General features: G+C 43.7%; 1 pseudogene; it reads right to left on the bottom strand.

The window, feature by feature from the left end:
* The window catches only part of LOC135564255 (KICSTOR complex protein SZT2-like), a 129,927-nt pseudogene that overhangs the window by 98,278 nt on the left and 11,183 nt on the right, over positions 1-20,466 (bottom strand).

Below are 20,466 nucleotides of genomic sequence, written 5' to 3'. Positions count from 1 at the left end.
ACACACACTGGAGCAAAACAAACAGCAATATTAGGAAATTACAGTTGGTAATTCTGTCTTAACGGCTTCCATAAAATATAAAGTTAATCTCATGAGCGTTCCCACTGGTTCCCTCTCCAAGCATACTTCACTGGCCTGTCACTGATGCTCTTCCCTGTAACCTTGCATACATTATTAGAGAGAGAGAGAGAGTGTGTGTTTCCTTCTACTTGGCCCTGTATTGATTGTGCTCCATCATCACTGGGACAGTTGGGAGCTCACAGGGCCAAGAAAGTGCAATGCATTATTAACTTGTGTACTGTACAATGACAAACTCAGTGCCATCAAGGGTGTACATATGATGTACATTAAGTTTATGGTGTTTGCAAAAATGCATTGGAGAGCCCTTCTAAAGCAAGGATGGGCAAACATTTTGGTGCGAGGATAAAATAATTCAGCAGAGGGCTGCACAGATTCTTTTTCGAAACAAATTGTTAGTTAAAAGCAATTTGCGAGACAGAAAAACACAGTTATTTGAAAATATATGGCAAGTGTCTGTCTGTAGCATGTGTATAAGTGTGTGCAGATGATAGTGATCGTGAGTGTTGACTGACTAACCATCAGAGTTGGCCAGTCTCTGTCTGTACAGGGACTCGTTCTTCCAGATATCCTCTTCACTCTCTGCCACCAGAAGAGAGTTACACACGTGGCTGTCATTGAGGTCCTGGAGTAGCAGACGCTGTGGAGAAACAGAGTAAAGAAGAAGAGAGACCAGACAGAGGAGAGATGAGAGACCAGACAGAGGAGAGATGAGAGACCAGACAGAGGAGAGATGAGAGACCAGACAGAGGAGAGATGAGAGACCAGACAGAGGAGAGATGAGAGACCAGACAGAGGAGAGATGAGAGACCAGACAGAGGGAGTTTGTTCCTGTTCCAATATCCACACTAGCATACTACTTAGAATGTAATTGCTTTGTTATAAGTGGTGTGCTACCGTGGATATTTGAACGTAGCCTTAGAGATTGAACAGCACCAACTAGACAGAGAGAGAGGGGTGTTTTTACCCTTGTAGGCTGGCCAGAATCAGGGTGACTAAATCAATGGAGGTCAGAGGAGAAAATCTGAAAAATTGCTGTTCAAAAATCTGAAAAATTGCATTGCATCAGCTTGGTGAATTCACTGCAAGAATTAAGGCTACATGGCTAGCTGAGTGGCTCACTTTCCCATTAAACTCATCATCCTTCTTCTCGAATCCACAGGAAATAAAACAATATAGGAGGTAAGATGGATATCGATTTGAGACATGAAATTTTGTATTTTCATATTTTTTTTATACACTTTTCATATCAAGTTGAAAGATTTCTCACAAAACAAACGTATCTCTGTGAAATGTCAACGGAGCACTGAGCATATACCCAGCTTTTTATTTTCAAATCAGTTTTATTTCATTCAACTTGTGTCACGCTAATTGAGCTTTTTGCGACCCACAGAATAACTTTGAGGAAGAAGACCACAAGATGTAAAATCCTCAAAAGGTTTTACGAGAAAGCTGCACTGCTATGTCAACTGAGTTCGGGGCTTATTATCGGATGCATTAGGTTATGAAATCCGATAATGATATGTTAGAGAAAGACCCCACTGAACAATTCAGAACATGAAGAATCATATTTGTCTTGGTAAAATGTATTTGATAACATAAGGAAGTAAAATCTCATCACCAAACACATTTTCAACCAATCACCAGAATGGGTGAACACTATATACAGTTGAAGTCTGAAGTTTACATACACTTTAGCCAAATACATTTAAACTCAGTTTCACAATTCCTGACAATAAATCGTAGTAAAAATTCCCTGTCTTAGTTAGGATCACCACTTTATTTTAAGAATGTGAAATGTCAGAATAATAGCAGAGAGAATGATTTATTTCAGCTTTTATTTCTTTCATCACATTCCCAGTGGGTTAGAAGTTTATATACACTCAATAAGTATTTGGTAGCATTGCCTTTAAATTGTTAAAACTTGGGTCAAACGTTTTGGGTAGCCTTCCGCAAGCTTCCCACAATAAGTAGGGTGAATTTTGGCCCATTCTTCCTGACAGAGCTGGTGTAAATGAGTGAGGTTTGTAGGCCTCCTTGCTCGCACACGCTTTTTCAGTTCTGCCCACAAATTTTCTATAAGATTGAGGTCAGGGCTTTGTGATGGCCACTCCAATACCTTGACTTTGTTGTCCTTAAGCCATTTTGCCACAACTTTGGAAGTATGCTTGGGGTCATTGTCCATTTGGAAGACCCATTTGCGACCAAGCTTTAACGTCCTGACTGATGTCTTGAGATGTTGCTTCAATATATCCACATAATTGTCCTGCCTCATAATGACATCTATTTTGTGAAGGGCACCAGTCCCTCCTGCAGCAAAGCATCCCCACAACATGATGCTGCCACCCCCGTGCTTCACGGTTGGGATGGTGTTTGTTGGCTTGCAAGCCTCCCCCTTTTCCTCTAAACATAACAATGGTCATTATGGCCAAACAGTTATATTTTTGTTTCATTAGACCAGAGGACATTTCTCCAAAAAGTACCATCTTTGTCCCCATGTGCAGATGAAAACCGTAGTCTGGCTTTTTTATGGTGGTTTTGGAGCAGTGGCTTCTTCCTTGCTGAGCGGCCTTTCACGTTATGTCGATATAGGACTCATTTTATTGTGGATATAGATACTTTCGTACCTGTTTCTTCCAGTATCTTCACAAGGTCCTTTGCTGTTGTTCTGGGATTTATTTCCACTTTTTGCACCAAAGTATGTTCATCTCTAGGAGACAGAACGTGTCTCCTTCCTGAGCGGAATGACGGATGCGTGGTCCCATGGTGTTTATACTTGCGTACTCTTGTTTGTACAGATGAACGTGGTACCTTCAGGCATTTGGAAATTGCTCCCAAGGATCAACCAGACTTGTGGAGGTCTACAATTGTTTTTCTGAGGTCTTGGCTGATTTCTTTGGATTTTCCCATTATGTCAAGCAGAGAGGCACTGAGATGGAAGGAAGGCCTTGAAATACATCCACAGGTACACCTCCAATTGACTCAAATGATGTCAATTAGCCTGTCAGAAGCTTCTAAAGCCATGACATAATTTTCTGGAATTTTCCAAGCTGTTTAAAAGTCACAGTCAATTTAGTAAACTTCTGACCCACTGGAATTGTGATACAGTGAATTATAAGTGAAATAATCTGTCTGTAAACAATTGTTGGAAAAATGACTTGTGTCATGCACAAAGTAGATGTCCTAACCGACTTGCCAAAACTATAGTTTGTTAACAAGAAATTTGTGGAGTGGTTGAAAAACGAGTTTTAATGACTCCAACCTAAGTGTATGTAAACTTCCGACTTCAACTGTATAAGCATTGAAGTGTCAGAAATGTCTTAATGGGAGAGAGTGTAATCTACCTATTTTCTAACAATTGAAAATGTCGATTAAAGGCCAAACAAACAGAGGATCACAATCACACAAAGGAGTGTAACCTACCTGATTGACTATGCGGAAGATCTCCCCAATCTTCCTCACCACCATCTGATGCAACTGTAAGTACTCTGGCACCTCCTCCTCCTCCCCTCCTCCGTCCCCCTTCGTTGAAGCTCCTGCAAACAATATTCCATGACGAAATTATATCTTACAGGTCTCTTTTGAGATGTTTATCTCGATGAGAATAACCTGTATAAATAAATAATAGAATCATTATGTAATAATTGTGTCATGTAAGAAGGCACACTGAACATTCTAAATGGCTGAAGGTGAGCAGCAGATATGAGCTGCATCCTCCCGAAGCCCCTGCCCTCTTTCACCTGGAGTGGGAGTACACCTCTGCTTTGTCCTGGTGGATCTTAACGATGAGCCAGAAGTCAGGCACCAGGGGGGACTGGGACTCCTGTTCTTCGATGGTGGGGCCCTCACGCTCAGAGTCACTGCTGCCACCATCATAACCTAAAAATATACGGCTAAAAATGTTTTATTAGCTTTCATTAGCAGAATCATCATCATCATGATCGTCACCACCGTCGTTATCATCATTGTGATAAACATCATGATCATCATTATCCTCGTTATGAGCAACACTATCATACTCACTATATGATCACTATAATGTCCATCTCTTACCCAGTATGTCAGAGTGCAGGCTGCCTTGACTGGAGACCACACTCTGTACTCTGCTGGGCCTCAGCTTGCCACTACCTGAGGAGACAAGTTTTACAGTTTTACACCACATTCACCTGAGGTAGCAGAGATGAATCTACAGAAGCCCACTATCTTAGACTGTCAGAGACATGACTAAGACCCGCTGGGATTTCTCCTCCTCCCTCCGCCTCTACATTGGCAGGTCCTAGGAGTCTCCCCACCTCAATGTTGGAACATGGACTCTAGAGAGAAGAGTGTGTTTGTGGGGGGTCATCTCATGTAATATTCTGTCTGTCAGCTCTGAGCGGAGTGCTGCTGCCTGTTGATTTGGGAATGGAGAGGGAGAGGGAGAAAACAGCCTTAAGGGTGGAAACGCGGTAAAGCTGCCAGCTCAGTCAACAGACTTAAGAGACTTGTGCTGCTAGTACTGCCGAAGATTCACTCACTCACACTCTCCTCATCGGTGTGTCACTATCTGTCACGCAGCCAGCCTCGCAAGAGACAATCCACACAGACACACGCATACAGTGCCTTTGGAAAGTATTCAGACCCCATGACTTTTTCCACATTTTGTTACATTACAGCCTTATTCTAAAATTGATTAAATAGTTTATTTCTTCTCGTCAATCAACTACACACAATACCCCATAATGACAAAGCAAAACACATTTTTTTTTAGAAATGTTTGCTCAAATGGAAATATCACATTTACTTAAGTGTTCAAACCCTTTACTCAGTACTTTGTTGAAGCACCTTTGGCAGCGATTACAGCCTCAAGTTCTTCTTGGGTATGATGCTACAAGCTGGCAACACCTGTATTTGGAGAGTTTATCCCATTCTTCTCTGCAGATCAAAATCAAATCAAATCACATTTATTTATATAGCCCTTCGTACATCAGCTGATATCTCAAAGTGCTGTACAGAAACCCAGCCTGAAACCCCAAACAGCAAGCAATGCAGGTGTAGAAGCACGGTGGCTAGGAAAAACTCCCTAGAAAGGCCAAAACCTAGGAAGAAACCTAGAGAGGAACCAGGCTATGTGGGGTGGCCAGTCCTCTTCTGGCTGTGTCGGGTGGAGATTATAACAGAACATGGCCAAGATGTTCAAACGTTCATAAATGACCAGCATGGTCCAATAATAATAAGGCAGAACAGTTGAAACTGGAGCAGCAGCACGGCCAGGTGGACTGGGGACAGCAAGGAGTCATCATGTCAGGTAGTCCTGAGTCATGGTCCTAGGGCTCAGGTCCTCCGAGAGAGAGAGAGAAAGAAAGAGAGAATTAGAGAGAGCATACTTAAATGCACACAGGACACCGGATAGGACAGGAGAAGTACTCCAGAAATAACAAACTGACCCTAGCCCCCCGACACATAAACTACTGCAGCATAAATACTGGAGGCTGAGACAGATCCTCTCAAGCTCTGGTCAGGGAAGACGGGGAGCGTTGCTGCACAGCTATTTTCAGGTCTCCCCAGAGATGTTCAATCTGGTTCAAGTCCGGGCTCTGGCTGGGCCACTCAAAGACATTCAAAGACTTGTCCCAAAGCAACTCCTGTGTTGTCTTGGTTGTGTGCTTAGGGTGGTTGTCCTGTTGGAAGGTGAACCTTCGCCCCAGACTGAGGTACTGAGTGCTCTGGAGCAGGTTTCATCAAGGATCTCTCTGTACTTTGCTCTATTCATATTTTCCTTGATCCTGACTAGTCTCCCAGTCCCTGCCGCTGAATAACATCCCCACAGCATGATGCTGCCAACACCATGCTTCACCGTAGGGATGGTGCCAGGTTTCCTCCAGACATGACACTTGGCATTCAAGCCAAAGAGTTCAACTTGGTTTCATCAGACCAGAGAATCTGGTTTCTCACGGGTCTGAGAGTTTGTAGGTCCCTTTTGGCAAACTCCAAGCGGGCTTTCATGTGCCATTGGGTTCTTGGTCACCTCCCTCACCAAGGCACTTCTCCCCCGATTGCTCAGTTTGGCCGGGTGGCCAGCTCTAAAAGAGTCTTGGTGGTTCCAAACTTCTTCCAATTAAGAATGATGGAGGCCACTTAGTTCTTGGGGACCTTCAATGCTGCAGACATTTTTAGGTACCTATTCAGAGGTCTGGGGCCCTCCTTTGAGTTATCCCGGGTAGATTTGGCTGGAGGGTTGCAGGGGTCCTGGGCTAGGTCACTACCAGAATCACTAACATCCCCAACAGCAGGCTTCTTCTCTTCTCCCTGCACCTGGAAGGAAATAATGTAACATATAGAATAATTAATTCATACAAATTGCATTTATTCAGAAAAAAACATGAAAAAGATAGGAAACCTTATTTCGACTCAAAGGATCAACAAAGAGGATGTATGGAAATAAACTAGTTGGTCAGGTTGAAACCCCCCCATGATTGGACGGAGCCCTGGCACTGTCGTCCACATCAGCACCGTGATTTTTGGGTTGGATGGCCTGTCCCGCCCCCTCAGTGTTAACAGCGCTCTCAGACAGCCTCTTAGAAGCCTGGATCCTCTGTGGGTGGAGTCTACTCCGAGAAATGTAGTGGAAGTTGTCCTGCTGACATCCTACGGAACTCCTGTTGAGGGTAAGATTAAAGGGTTAGGGTCAATTCCATCTTAATCCAGGAAGAAAACTGAAATTCCAATAACAATTTTCCTAATTTAAAAGCAATTGACAGAGTAGAACTTGGGTGTGCAACAAACATGCAAGGTTCCTAACGATGGGAAAAACATATTGACCCCCCCAGAAAAAAGGACAGAAACTCATCTCTCATATGAAAGAAGAACAGTTGTCACCCCTCCTGGTCATCATCCCAGCCCACCTCTTTGAACTTTTCCAGGGACTGCTCAGGGCCGAAGACAAACTGCAGAGGAACGACCTCAGAGTGGCAGCGTGGTCGCCTGCCTGAGCGAAGCACGTGACCCGCCACCTTCTGTAGCGTGGACAAGCTGATGACCCGGGAGTGACGCAGAGCTGACACAATCTCATCCTCCAGGAGCCAACGGATCTACAGCGAGAGGCAACAGGGAGATCTGAGTGAATGGGCCTGAAATATGTAGCACAGTGACAGAGGAATTCCGGCTATTTAGTGGTTTGACTAGCTCAAATCATATCAAGATCGAGTTCCAAGATCGAGATTACAGAGACTGAACTTACCTCCTCCATTGTGGCTAACACGGCTAGTTTGTGGGGAATTTAGAGTTTGGACAAAGAGTCTCCTCCAACCCTGTTGAAATAAAGAAATAATGAACTACTGCAAAGTCACAGTAATCATGCAGGCTGACAAATGTCATCATCAGCCAAACCCTCAACATGCTTTTATCTACCCTTTAGATCAGTGGTCACCAACCAGTCGATGGCGATTGACTGGTCCATCTTCAAGTCATTCCTAGTGGAACACCTAACAATTCTGTAGAAAAGCCAATGATAAAGACTGTGAAAGGCTTGCACTCCTTTTTGTTTAATTCGTTGCGCTGTTGTCGGTAGGTGCACTTGATTCAGAAGCCATGCGCAGCGGTTAAGTGTTCCCATTTTTAAGAATTGAAGTCACAGCAAAGTTTGATACTAACTTACATAATATTTAATAATACCATGACCACAGAGACACTGTCAAAGAATACAGCTAAGAGCTATATTACATTTTTTATTCAGCACTGTCAACACTTTATTATAAGCAGCTTGTCGTGTCCATTTTAATATCGACAACAAAAAAATGAATTCTCTGATCATAGGAACAACATGAATTTGAGTATGAGACAGATGCGGTGCGGTGCGACTCGAGTTTTGCCATCAGGTGAAAGAGGGTGTTCCCTTTCTCTGGTCAGTCGCACTTCAGTGTGTTTAAGAAAACTGGGAAGTCGGAAAAAAACGAGATCCGACTGGGAAAAATCATTTTGAACGGTCATCCAACTCACACCTCTGACTTTCAGACCTGAAGATCACTGACGTCATGATTTGACCTAGTTCTTTTTCCAGAGTTCCCAGTTGTTTTGAAAGCACCATGACCATCAGATGCAGGTACCAGCAGTCCAGTAAAATCAAGATCAATCACCCATTAACACCTACTCCTTTAGCCTGGTCCCAGAACTGTTTGTGCTGTAAAGCCAACTGACAACGGCTATACAGCACTAACAGATATAGGACAAGACTTCTCCGCATCTCATCCTTCCCAATGACTCACCCGTCGACCTCTACTACTCTGTCCAGGTTGCCCATCACATCCTCATCAGAGCGGTAGTGTAGCTAGAGAGAGTGCAGGCTGTTTGTTAACATGATCACCTTCTTGTGAAAGAAATGCAGTTTGATGAACGTATACAGCACAGGGCTATGCTCATCCACATTGCACCTTATCAATGCAATGATAATGTGTCCGGTAAGAGTGCCTGTGTGTGTTTGGATGAGTGATATCATACAAGTTTCAGCTCCAAATTCTTTTAAATTTTATTCACAAACCTGGGGAACCAAAGAGCACCTTACCCCTAAATGTAAATGTTTCTCACAAAATAAATATGGCATGCATATGCATAAGCATGGTAGCAATTGAGAGGGAACTGTTGGGGGTTGATGTGAAAATTATTAGACCAAAATTGAGGACACAACAGTTCACCTGACAAGACTTTTTACACTGTTGATTATGTGCATTTTACATTTACTGTACTTTTTGCTGCATTTGTTGTTAACACAATCTGAAAATGTGGGGTAGGTGCAACATAAGACAAAACAATGACAAGGGTTTGAGTGAGAGGACTAACTGGTGGCTCCACACACCTCTCCAAAGTGTACACAGTTCCTAAGTCATTTCAATACACTTTTATGACTCAAAGAACAGTCAAACTATAAGTAGTTTTTTTCAGCTCTCCTAGCTGTGCCGTTGAGGAACTAAAGCAAGCACACTTGTAGTTGTTTTCTTTGGAAGACAGCACTGCATCCCCATCAAATCACACAGCTACTGTTGTTGTTTACGCAATCCAAAACCATTCATGCTCTGACATCATTCATAGTATGTTACTGTGCAGCCACTGTGTTCCAATTTATGCGCTTATCATTGACCAAATCTGTCATTTTCAACCACATTTTTTTTTAAAGTAGGATCTAACCTGTTGTGTCTCAAGTCTGATTGCAGGTCCTCTATCTCCAGGGGTAAGGTGAGAACAAAGATGTCCAGTGTGACAGACAGATTATTCAGATTCACAGCCTGAGGGGCATTCTCCAGACACATGATCACCTCACCTTCAATAACACGGTACACGTCTCAACATAAACAGTAGGGCATTTAATATCATTAAAAAAACGTTACACCAGACCTGAGTTCAAATAGTATATGTTGTCTTTCAAATACGTTGAGTGTAGGAGTGAGCCTGCCTGTAGTGCAGAAAGGGTTAATCCTCTGAAGAAATGGAACGCGCATGGACCTGGCGATTACGCAATAATTTCGACGCAGGACACCGGGCGGACACCTGGTAAATGTAGTCTCTTATGGTCAATCTTCCAATGATATGCCTACAAATACATCACAATGCTGCAGACTTCTTGGGGAAACGACAGAAAGGGCAGGCTCATTCCTGGCGCATTCACAGCCATATAAGGAGACATTGGAACACAGTGCCTTCAGAATCTGGGGCATTTCCTGTATGAAACTTCATCTTGGTTTCGCCTGTAGCATTAGTTCTGGGGCACTCACAGATAATATCTTTGCAGTTTTGGAAACGTCCGTTTTTTTTCTTTCCAAAGCTGACAATTACATGCATAGTCGAGCATCTTTTCGTGACAAAATATCTTGTTTAAAACGGGAACGTTTTTTATCCAAAAATTCAAAGAGCGCCCCCTATCTCGAAGAAGTTAACAGAGCAGGTGAGGTGGATGAACAGCGGAGGCATCTCAGGCTGTGGCCCCTCTGGCTCCAACAGGCTGTCTCCCTCTAGGATTCTGAAGGAGACATCGTCCTGGTTGACTGTGTTGGAGTCAGACAGGGACTCATATCCTCCCCCTCTCCCCCTGCTTCCCCCTCTCTGGCTGCCCCTAAAGATCTCCGGCCTCCAGCCCTCTCCTGGTACTCCACCTCCAGGTCTGTGTCGCTCTCCGTCACAATGCAACAGCCCGACATGTTCTCTGAGGTACACAGGTGGATTTACATTTTTACATCAAAATAAGTGTAGACAACATGTAATTTAGCAGCTGCTCTTATCCAGAGCAATTTACAGGCGCAATTAGTGCCTTGCTCAAGGGCACATTTTTCAGCTAGTCAGCTCTGAGAGCCAAACCAACGACCTTTCGGTTACTGGCCCAACCGCTAGGCTACCTATTGCCCACATAACGGTGAGATAGTACACAGGATTTATGACGTATCCTAAACTACATGTTCTCTATGGTCCAGAGGATGAGTATAGAGTATTTGATGTATTGTCAAATATATCATATAAAATACAAGGATCCTCACCGTCCTCTGTAGCAGGCTCAGCCTCTGACACAACCTCTTCACTAGGTTGTCTCTTCTCTTCCCCATCAGAGTCCTCATGAGGACAACAAAAAATAAAGGAGGAAGAGCACTGTGTTATTCCCAGTCGCAGTTATTTAGTGTTGCACCAAAGTGTCGGCACCAAGTGTTTGTCCTGGAAGAGTGGATACACAACAACTGCAAAGACTGAGAGCAACTGATAGGAAATAACAAACTAGTGGTGCACGGTATACCAGTACCACGGTAATGTCACTGTATAAAAACATCATGATACCAACATTTTAGAATACGCCACTACCACATTCTTCAGCCCTATAGTTCTAAATAACCAGCTGGTGCCTGTTTATACAGTCAGTTTTGTTTATAAATTCACTTACATATTTTAAGCAACAGCAACTAGTCTCTTGGATACCCCAGTCCAATAATATCCACTTTTATGCACATCTAACGTGTGGCAGCTTTAATCATCCTGCCGTATCCCCTACCAGCCCTCACCCACCTGCATCTCTCAGCATCCCCTACCAGCTGTCACCCACCTGCATCTTTCAGCATCCCCTACCAGCCCTCACCCACCTGCATCTCTCAGCATCCCCTACCAGCTCTCACCCACCTGCATCTTTCAGCATCCCCTACCAGCCTTCACCCACCTCCAGCTCTCAGCATCCACTACCAGCCCTCACCCACCTGAATCTTTCAGCATCCCCTACCAGCCCTCACCCACCTGCATCTCTCAGCATCCCCTACCATCCCTCATCCACCTGCATTTTTCAGCATCCCCTACCAGCCCTCACCCACCTGCATCTCTCAGCATCCCCTACCAGCTGTCACCCACCTGCATCTTTCAGCATCCCCTACCAGCCCTCACCCACCTGCATCTCTCAGCATCCCCTACCAGCTCTCACCCACCTGCATCTTTCAGCATCCACTACCAGCCCTCACCCACATGCTTCTCTCAGCATCCCCTACCAGCCCTCACCCACCTGCATCTTTCAGCATCCCCTAACAGCTCTTTTCATAGCACAATGCTAGTAGGGTCTACAAATGTCAAGACAAAATGACCCTAACTGCAAGAACCTGGGAACCTACAATAAGATATATATATTGAGATATTGTCAGTTCACACAGCAGACATGTTGACTTTTGGCAGTTCTACCCATTAGTACATGACTGTAGACAGAGAGACGGCCTCCTTAAAGAAGCTTGGAGCTCCAGCAAATATAAGGGTCATGCTTTGTGGAGTCAAGCCTTCAAGTATGTTATTGAATATCAAGTCAAAATGTCTAGAGGCGACAGTCTTCTCTGGAGGTAGATACCAACAGCCCCATAGCAACACAAGCCTGGAGTGAGATAGTGATTTACTCAACCCCAGGAGCCTCTCCCTGGTCTGAAAACAGAGGAGATGGGAGCATGGCACCGATCCAGACACCACAGCTCAGTTAATCTTTCCATGACTCCTTCCATCCTTTCCCCTCACCTCCATCTCAACCGTATCGGTCCCATCCCCCATCCCCTCAATGCAAAGATGCAAGAAATTGAGGACAGATACATTGAGATGGATCTCACCAGAGGAGGAGACAGGCAGGATGATGGAAGCAGCAGTAAGCTAGCAGTGTTGTTCTACCTGAACTTCATCTGCTGATGCATCTCCTAGGAATCAGCATCTTGAGGTCTATTTATCACCATAGTAAAGGAAAATAACATTAGCATGTGGCTCAGGTAACCACAATGACCTTGCTGGCAACCAATGTTGAGTGAAGGGTAAACTTATGAAGGGTATAATCAGGTATGACATGGTACGACTTTTGATAGAGAGTTTCAAGAGTCTGTCACATATGATTGATGGCATTCCCCTCCCTGGACCTGGGTTGAAATTCTATTTGTTCCTCATAATACTTGGAGATTTTGATTGAGCCTGCCCAGTGTCCCAGATGGCTATATTTCCACTGCTGAGAATATTCCATTAGTTCCATGGTGTCAGGCAAGCTCAATAAAATGCAGATAAAGTACTTGAAAGAAAACAAATACTATTGAACACAGATGTGCTTCCCATCAGTAGCCCAAGTGTGTGTGTTACTCGATACCTGAAGATGTCCCTTAGCTGCCTGTTGAAGTGGGGATGGACTAGCTGGTCCTTCAGAGAGCCCAGAGAACCGTTATAGACATATACAGGGCAGCACGGATGGGACAGGTCCCATGAGCTCTGCTGGGACACCTGGCTACTGAACGTGATGTGGAAGTCTCCCTTCTGGGGCTAAGCAGGGAGGGGGAGGGAGGGAAAGAGAGAGCAAGAAAGGAGGGAGAAAGAGAGAGAAGTGGAGAGAGGGGTAGAGAGAGAATAATTTACAGCTACAACTAGAGAGGGGGGATTCATTTCAGCGTGACGCCAGAAAGCAAAACAACCACAATTTGTTCTGGGAGCCCCATCCTTTCCCTTCCACAACAGTAATATTATGTTATTGCTGAGGTAGAGGGAGGGAGAGCGGTAGAGGTAGAGGTAGAGAGAGAGAGAGGTAGAGATGGGGTTGGTGAGGAGGTATGTATGTTGGAAGCAACAGACTAAGAATAATATAAATGCACCTTTGGTGCCATTTTCTGGCTCAGAGGGCCGGCTCTCCCAGTTATCATGCTCCACCGTGGAGCTCCCAGATCCAGGGGAGAGCAGGCGCGACCGGGGTCCCACAGGACCACCACCACCAGGGGACATCAGCTCGCCAGTCAACCCACCATCCAGCCCATTGGTGGAGACAGAGTGAGAATCGGCCTGTGATTTGTTGCTGATAATCAGGGTGTCATCATCCTCTACATTACACTCCCCTCCATTACCCTGGGGCTCTGTGTCCAGCCCAGATGACATCAACATCTGGACATCTGCAGAGAAATCAACAACGCTCAGAGCTTTATTGACACGGTAATGTTACTAACATCTGTAAAACACACGGCACTGTAGCAACAGCACTTTATGGTGATAAGCAGGTCACAATCAGTTAAAACTAGCACAGGATACTAGGCTGGTAGCTAGCCTAAATACAAAGGATTTCACCGGACGTTGATCATGTATGGGATGCTCTGGAGTGATGTGTATGACAGCATGTTCCAGTTTCCGCCAATATCCAGCAACTTCGCACAGCCATTGAATGGGACAACATTCCACAGGCTACAATCAACAGCCTGATCAACTCTATGCGAAGGAGATGTCACACTGCATGAGGCAAATGGTTAAATTAGATTAAAGGGGGCTGAATAATTTTGCACGCCCAATTTTTCAGTTTTTGATTTGTTAAAAAAGTTTGAAATATCCAATAAATGTCGTTCCACTTCATGATTGTCTCCCACTTGTTGTTGATTCTTCACAAAAAAATACAGTTTTATATCTTTATGTTTGAAGCCTGAAATGTGGCAAAAGGTCGCAAAGTTCAAGGGGGCCGAATACTTTCGCAAGGCACTGTATGAGTCCCGTGACACACAAGATATGCTTATGTATGAGTCCCGTGACATACAAGATATGCTTATGTATGAGTCCCGTGACATACAAGATATGCTTATGTATGAGTCCCGTGACACACAAGATATGCTTATGTATGAGTCCCGTGACATACAAGATATGCTTATGTATGAGTCCCGTGACACACAAGATATGCTTATGTATGAGTCCCGTGACACACAAGATATGCTTATGTATGAGTCCCGTGACACACAAGATATGCTTATGTATGAGTCCCGTGACATACAAGATATGCTTATGTATGAGTCCCGTGACATACAAGATATGCTTATGTATGAGTCCCGTGACATTTTATTTTATAGTAAGAATAATATAATTGTACTTAGCTGAATAAAATAGAAAGGATATTTTTCCCATTACAGATCGAGTGTGCATATGAACATTTGAAACAGGTCCTATATGCTAGATGTAGAGTTATTTGGCAACTTCAGTTGTGAATGATACAAACCTTAGAATGTCTTAGAAATCAAAACATATATGGGCTGCATGGTGCGCCTATTGACTATTGATGATTTGAGAAAGTGTCAAAAAAAGCTTGCGTTCTGTTCCTTGCCTCAGACGGCATATCTGATCTCTCAAGTGATAATATTTTCACCCATCAAACTATTCTCAATTTAATCTTTACTAATATGTCAAATTAGTTTAGATTTAGAATGGCCCATTATCAAATGGGCAGGAACAGGGGCAGGAACAGGGGCAGGAACAGGGGCAAGAACAGGGGCAGGAACAGGGGCAAGGGACAGGGGCAGAAACAGGGGCAGGAACAGGGGCAAGGGACAGGGGCAGGAACAGGGGCAGGAACAGGGTCAGGAAAAGGGGCAAGAACAGGGGCAAGGGACAGGGGCAAGGGACAGGGGCAGGGGCAGGAACAGGGGCAGGAACAGGGGCAAGAACAGGGGCAGGAACAGAGGCAGGAACAGGGGCAAGGGAGAGGGGCAGGAACAGGGGCAGGAACAGGGGCAGGAAAAGGGGCAAGAACAGGGGCAAGGGACAGGGGCAGGGGCAGGAACAGGGGCAGGAACAGGCGCAGGAACAGGGGCAAGGGACAAACTACACGTCCTCTGTATGCACCCCAATAGCGAATGGAGCCTGCACGCTTTCCCACCGTTCTGTTTTGTAGGCTACTTCAGGTTTATAGTGGAGCATGTGCTTAATATGAGCAGCTGAGAAAAACATATAAGAACACATATTTCACTTCACACTGTTTGAGGAGCATGCTCTAGCTGCCCAACAAGTTATATTCCGCGCAAACTATGTATGCCATGGGCTCTCCAACATTGTTCATGCAGCTACCAGTCCTTAACTTGGGAAAACAATTTAAATCTGTTAAGGAACATCGATAGTAACATGTTTTCGCAACAAAACATACTTTTGGCCATGTAAGTACTATTATTGTACAGTGGAAACCTCTAGAAGCAACAATGGCTCAGCCGCGAAGTGGTAGGCTACACAAGCTCACAGAATCGGACCACGGAAGTGCGCTGCACATAAAAATAGTCTGTCCTCGGTTGCAAGACTCACCAAAGAGTTCTGAACTGCCTCTGGAAGCAATGCCAGGACAAGAACTGTTTGTTGGGAGCTTCATGAAATGGCTTTCAATGGCAGAGCAGCCACACACAAGCCTAAGATCACCATGAGCAATGCCAAGCGTTGGCTGGAGTGGTGTAAAGCTTGCTGCCATTAGATTCTGGAGCAGTGGAAACGCGTTCAACGCGTTCTCTGGAGTGATGAATCAAGATTCACCATCTGGCAGTCCGACAGATGAATCTGGGTTTGGCGGATGCCAGGAGAACGCTACCTGCCCAACTGCATTGTGCCAACTGTAAAGTTTGGTGGAGAGGAATAATAGTCTAGGGCTGTTTTTCATGGTTCGGGCTACGCGCTTTAGTTCCAGTGAAGGGAAATCTTAACGCCACAGCATACAATGACATTCTAGATTATTATGTGCTTCCAACTTTGTGGAAACAGTTTGGGGAAGGCCCTTTCCTGTTTCAGCTTGACAATGCCCCTGTGCACAAAGTTAGGTCCATACAGAAATGGTTTGTTGATTGGTGTGGAAGAACTTGACTGGCCTGCACAGAGCCCTGACCTCAACCCCATCGAACACCTTTGGGATGAATTTTTTTGTTTACTACATTATTCCATAGTTGTTATTTCATAGTTTTGATGTCTTCACTATTATTCTACAATGTATAAAATAGTAAAAATAAAGATAAATCCTTGAATGAGTAGGTGTCCAAACTTTTGACTGGTACTGTTTCACATATTATTTTACTACACTGATTCCACAATTTGAATGTCAGTTTGTCATAAATCTCTTTATTTTATTAGGAAAAAATGTCATACACAAATAAACATTTATGATGAAAAAGGCCTGTTGAATAAAAAAAAACGTATTTGGAAAACTATTTAAATCATTCAAATGTATGCTAAACAAAATGTCTCAATGTATTCGTTACAAACATGTCTTTTTCATTTGATATATTGTGGATTTTTTTTCTCTTCATTATTTCTTTGTATACTCCCTCTGGCTGTTCTGTTTTTTGCATTTTGCATGTTACTGTTTGAAATAATTATATAAATTAGAATACAAAAATATTTAACTTCTGTCATACTGGTCGCAGAGACATAAAAATGGTAGATTCCTAGAGACACATTAGGACCCAAAAGCATAATCAGTGCTCTAACTCCCCCTTGCGCTGGACTGGAGCAATGAAGTGGTGACGCAGGGTACCGTACTAAACCACAAATTACCTCTAAGTCCCGCAGCGTAAGCTCGCAACTTTTAAAGGAGGAACAACTGTACAATAGTTGGTGCGTAGACCTGAAACAGTCAGTAGCGGAACAAGAGAAGGTCCACAGTTCTCTCTCTCTACTATTGACTGGGAGAGGACTGTAAAGACTGCTCCCAAGGATGATATTGATAAATTGACAACAACAAAAAAGGTACAATCTCTCAAGGCATCTCTCACATGTCGTGCTCCCGGATGATGGTGATGCGGTGCATGTGAAGCCATCTCTGCCAGAAGTTTGCATCCATGGACAGGATGGGCTTCCAGTATGAGGCAAACTGGGACTGGGAGGAGTCTTTAGAGCAACTGTGCTGTAGGGAGAGAACCTGGAGGACAAAACAGGGCTCTGGTCAAAAGTAGCGCACTATGTAGGGAATAGGGTGGCATTTGGGATACAGACTGTGAAAATGCATTGTACTCTATTTGTATGTTTTGTTTCCATAGCCACACCAGCTTCACCTCCAGCTGGGTGCCACCTAGTGGGAAAGGGAGCAGAACAGACACTGAAACACAGCATTTATAGAAATGTATACAGTCAGTCTGGAAGACTGGGCCTAGTGAATGTTACTGCAGTAAAACAGATCTATATGGAGGTTTTTACGTGAATAGTAGTGTGGCAAAATCTGCTCGGAGCCTTCACCGTGCACTGCCACTTTAAGAGCGCATGAGCAGTAAGGAAGGAGGCGATAAAGAGAGTTCGTTCAGCTCTTTGGGGAGGAGCTCTTGGGTGGCGCGACAGTTTGATTGTGTGTGCTGTGCTGCAGAAGTTTTGTTTGTTTTCAGCGTTTGTAGTTTATAAAGTAGTTAACTCAATCATCGGTGTGATCGCTTTAGATCGTGGTTGTTTTTGTTTGGGACAGCGCCCGTTATGGATCGCATGGATTAGTAGCAACATTGTTGCGAAGCTTTAACATACAAACCAACAAACCATCGGACAGTCAGACGGTACACGGCAGGCCTGAAGACCACAGCTAAGATTTCTCTTTTTCTCTCTCTTTCTCTTCCCTCTCGTTCCAGTGCTTTACCCTGCAACAGACTCTCTATTTTTCAAATGCACTTCCCCTTGAAGTTCATTAGAGCTGGACTATTATTGCCCTGCCAGAAGTATTTTGATGGACATTTTAGTTAAAAGGGAGGTTGCTTGCAAGTTGTGTATTGTTATGTGAACTGTATTGAGGTGAGGTGTACTAATGACATGTGGCCGAGAAGACTGGACATTTTTAAGGCCTTTGTTGTGTCGATGAACACCCCCCACATTCATACCCTCTGCACTCACCCACTAGAAAATAATACAGATTATTGCAAATCCTATGTTGATGACTGGGTTCGTTCTTGTATGAAGTTGCTGTTGAATTGCTCTGCCATTATTAGTATTAGTATTATTGTATGAGGTATTCTTGTTTGGGTTACCCCTGTGCTGTGATGTGGGTTTTATATGGTGTGTATTCTTTTTTCTCTCCACTGGCTATCTGGTAAACAGGCTACACTCTAGGCAGTCTCTTTTGCTGATGTGTGTGGGTCTGGTAGTGGTACTCTCTCTATTCTACTCTTTTCCTTTCGGCATGGTTAATACCTGCCTGGCGCCCGAACAAAATCTTTCTTTACCCCTCTCTAATAAATACCGCTACAGTAGATGATAACTTGAGGTTACTTGGGGCTGTATAGTACAGGGGTTTTCAAACTTTTTAACATCAAGGACCCCCAGATGTTATGATCCCCTGGGTGAGGACCCCTACTAAAAATATATATATTTTCGCAAGCTGCCAATTAGTTCCTGAGAACAACATGCAGCTCACGAGCTGCACAATGACTAGCAGCGGTATTCCTACTACACATTTTGCCCTCAATCAAACTTCATTTACATAGCACATTGCAAACATGAATGCAACGTAATGAGCTTCACAGGAAAAAAATACTTAAAAATATTTACTACTACACAAACATAAGAGGTTACAAAAACGAATAACAAAACTAGAAAGACTCAAAGGACCATAAGGTTAAGGAAAGTTAAAAAGTTGTTTCAAGCACGTCTGATATGTATTGGGGTGCACAATAGTGGATTGATTTAAAAACCAATAGAATAAACTTCAAATTAATTCTAAAACTCACAGGCAGTCAGTGCTCTCCATCTGGTCTTGGTCAGTGCCTGAGCTGCAGCATTCTATATGTTTTGTAGTTGACCAATGGCATGCTTAGTAGACAGGACAAGACAGCATTACAGTAGTCAAGCGTGCTTATAATAAAAGCATGGATGAGTATCAGCCTGAGACAGAAACGTCCACATGTTGGCAATGCTCTTCAGGTGGTAAAAAGCCATTTTGGTCACATACCGACCATGTGATTCGAAATTGAGTTCAGAATCTAAAATGACACCAAGGTGGTTAACCTTTATTGCCCATTCATTAAAATGTGCGGACAGATTCTCTCTGTGCTTTGGCTCCAATAATAAGTACCTCGGTCTTGTCTTGATTTAGCTGGAGGCAGTTGTGAGCCATCCAAGTATTTCAATCACTAATACAGTCTAATAATGTATCTCTGGAGCTAAAATCCTCTGGTGACACAGAAATGTAAAGTTGTGTGTCGTCTGCGTAGCAGTGAAAATCAATGCTGTGCTTTCTGATAACACTGCCAAGGGGTAACATTTATAAACTAAAAAGTACCAGACCCAAAATCGAACCTTGTGGAAAGCCACTTGTGATATCTATTTTCTCTGAGCTATGTTCACCAAGGGTGACAAAACTATTGACCGGTTAAATAGGTCCTAAACCAATTTAGAACAGGACCGGAAAGGTCAAACCCACCTCTCCAGTCTATCCAGAAGGACATCATGGTCAACAGTGTCGAATGCAGCACTTAAATCCAAGAGTTTGGCATCTGTTGGCTGAAGATAATTTACCACTTTAACATCTGTGATAAGGTGTGCATGAAAACCAGATCGGAATTTTCAGAAATACAGTTGGCACTTACCCAAAAATATTTTAGATGTTTGAAAAACAGTTTCTCCTGAATTTTGCTTAACTATGGAAGATTAGAGATTGGCCGAAAATTGCTAATGCTGAAGAATCTATATTATTCTTAGTGCAGTGAGGAAAGTGCCTGTAAACAGGGAGTGGTTAACAATAGCTTACCCTTCTTCAGATATGCAATTAAAACTGTTTTGAAGAAGTTGGTGGGGATAGGATTGAGAAGGCAGGTAGAAGGCTTAAGTTGTGATATCACTTTCCTGAGCATGTCTGTGTCAACTAGGGAAAATAACGCCATAGTGCCTTTGCATGGAAGGCTACAGAACATATCAAACTTCTCATCAGGTCTTGCTTGACTAACACCTAGCCTAATGTTTGTTATCTTAAAAATATTCTGCAAACTCATCACATTTAGATGAGGAAGGTTCAGAGGTTTGTGGGGGTAGGATTTATCAGGCCATCAATGGTCGAGAAGAGCACTCTCAAAATATTCTGACTTGTTATATTTGCCGCCTCAAAATATCACAATGGACCTGCAACTTCCGCTCTGCCTTTCTGCAAATAGTCCAATTAATTTATTTCCTCACTACTCCAAGGGGCGCTCTGTTTGGATG

This window comes from Oncorhynchus nerka, linkage group LG24 (genome assembly GCF_034236695.1).
Source record: "Oncorhynchus nerka isolate Pitt River linkage group LG24, Oner_Uvic_2.0, whole genome shotgun sequence".
NCBI lineage: Eukaryota > Metazoa > Chordata > Actinopteri > Salmoniformes > Salmonidae > Oncorhynchus > Oncorhynchus nerka.
Note: the sequence above shows the minus strand (reverse complement) of the source record. Positions and strands in the feature narration are given on the sequence as shown.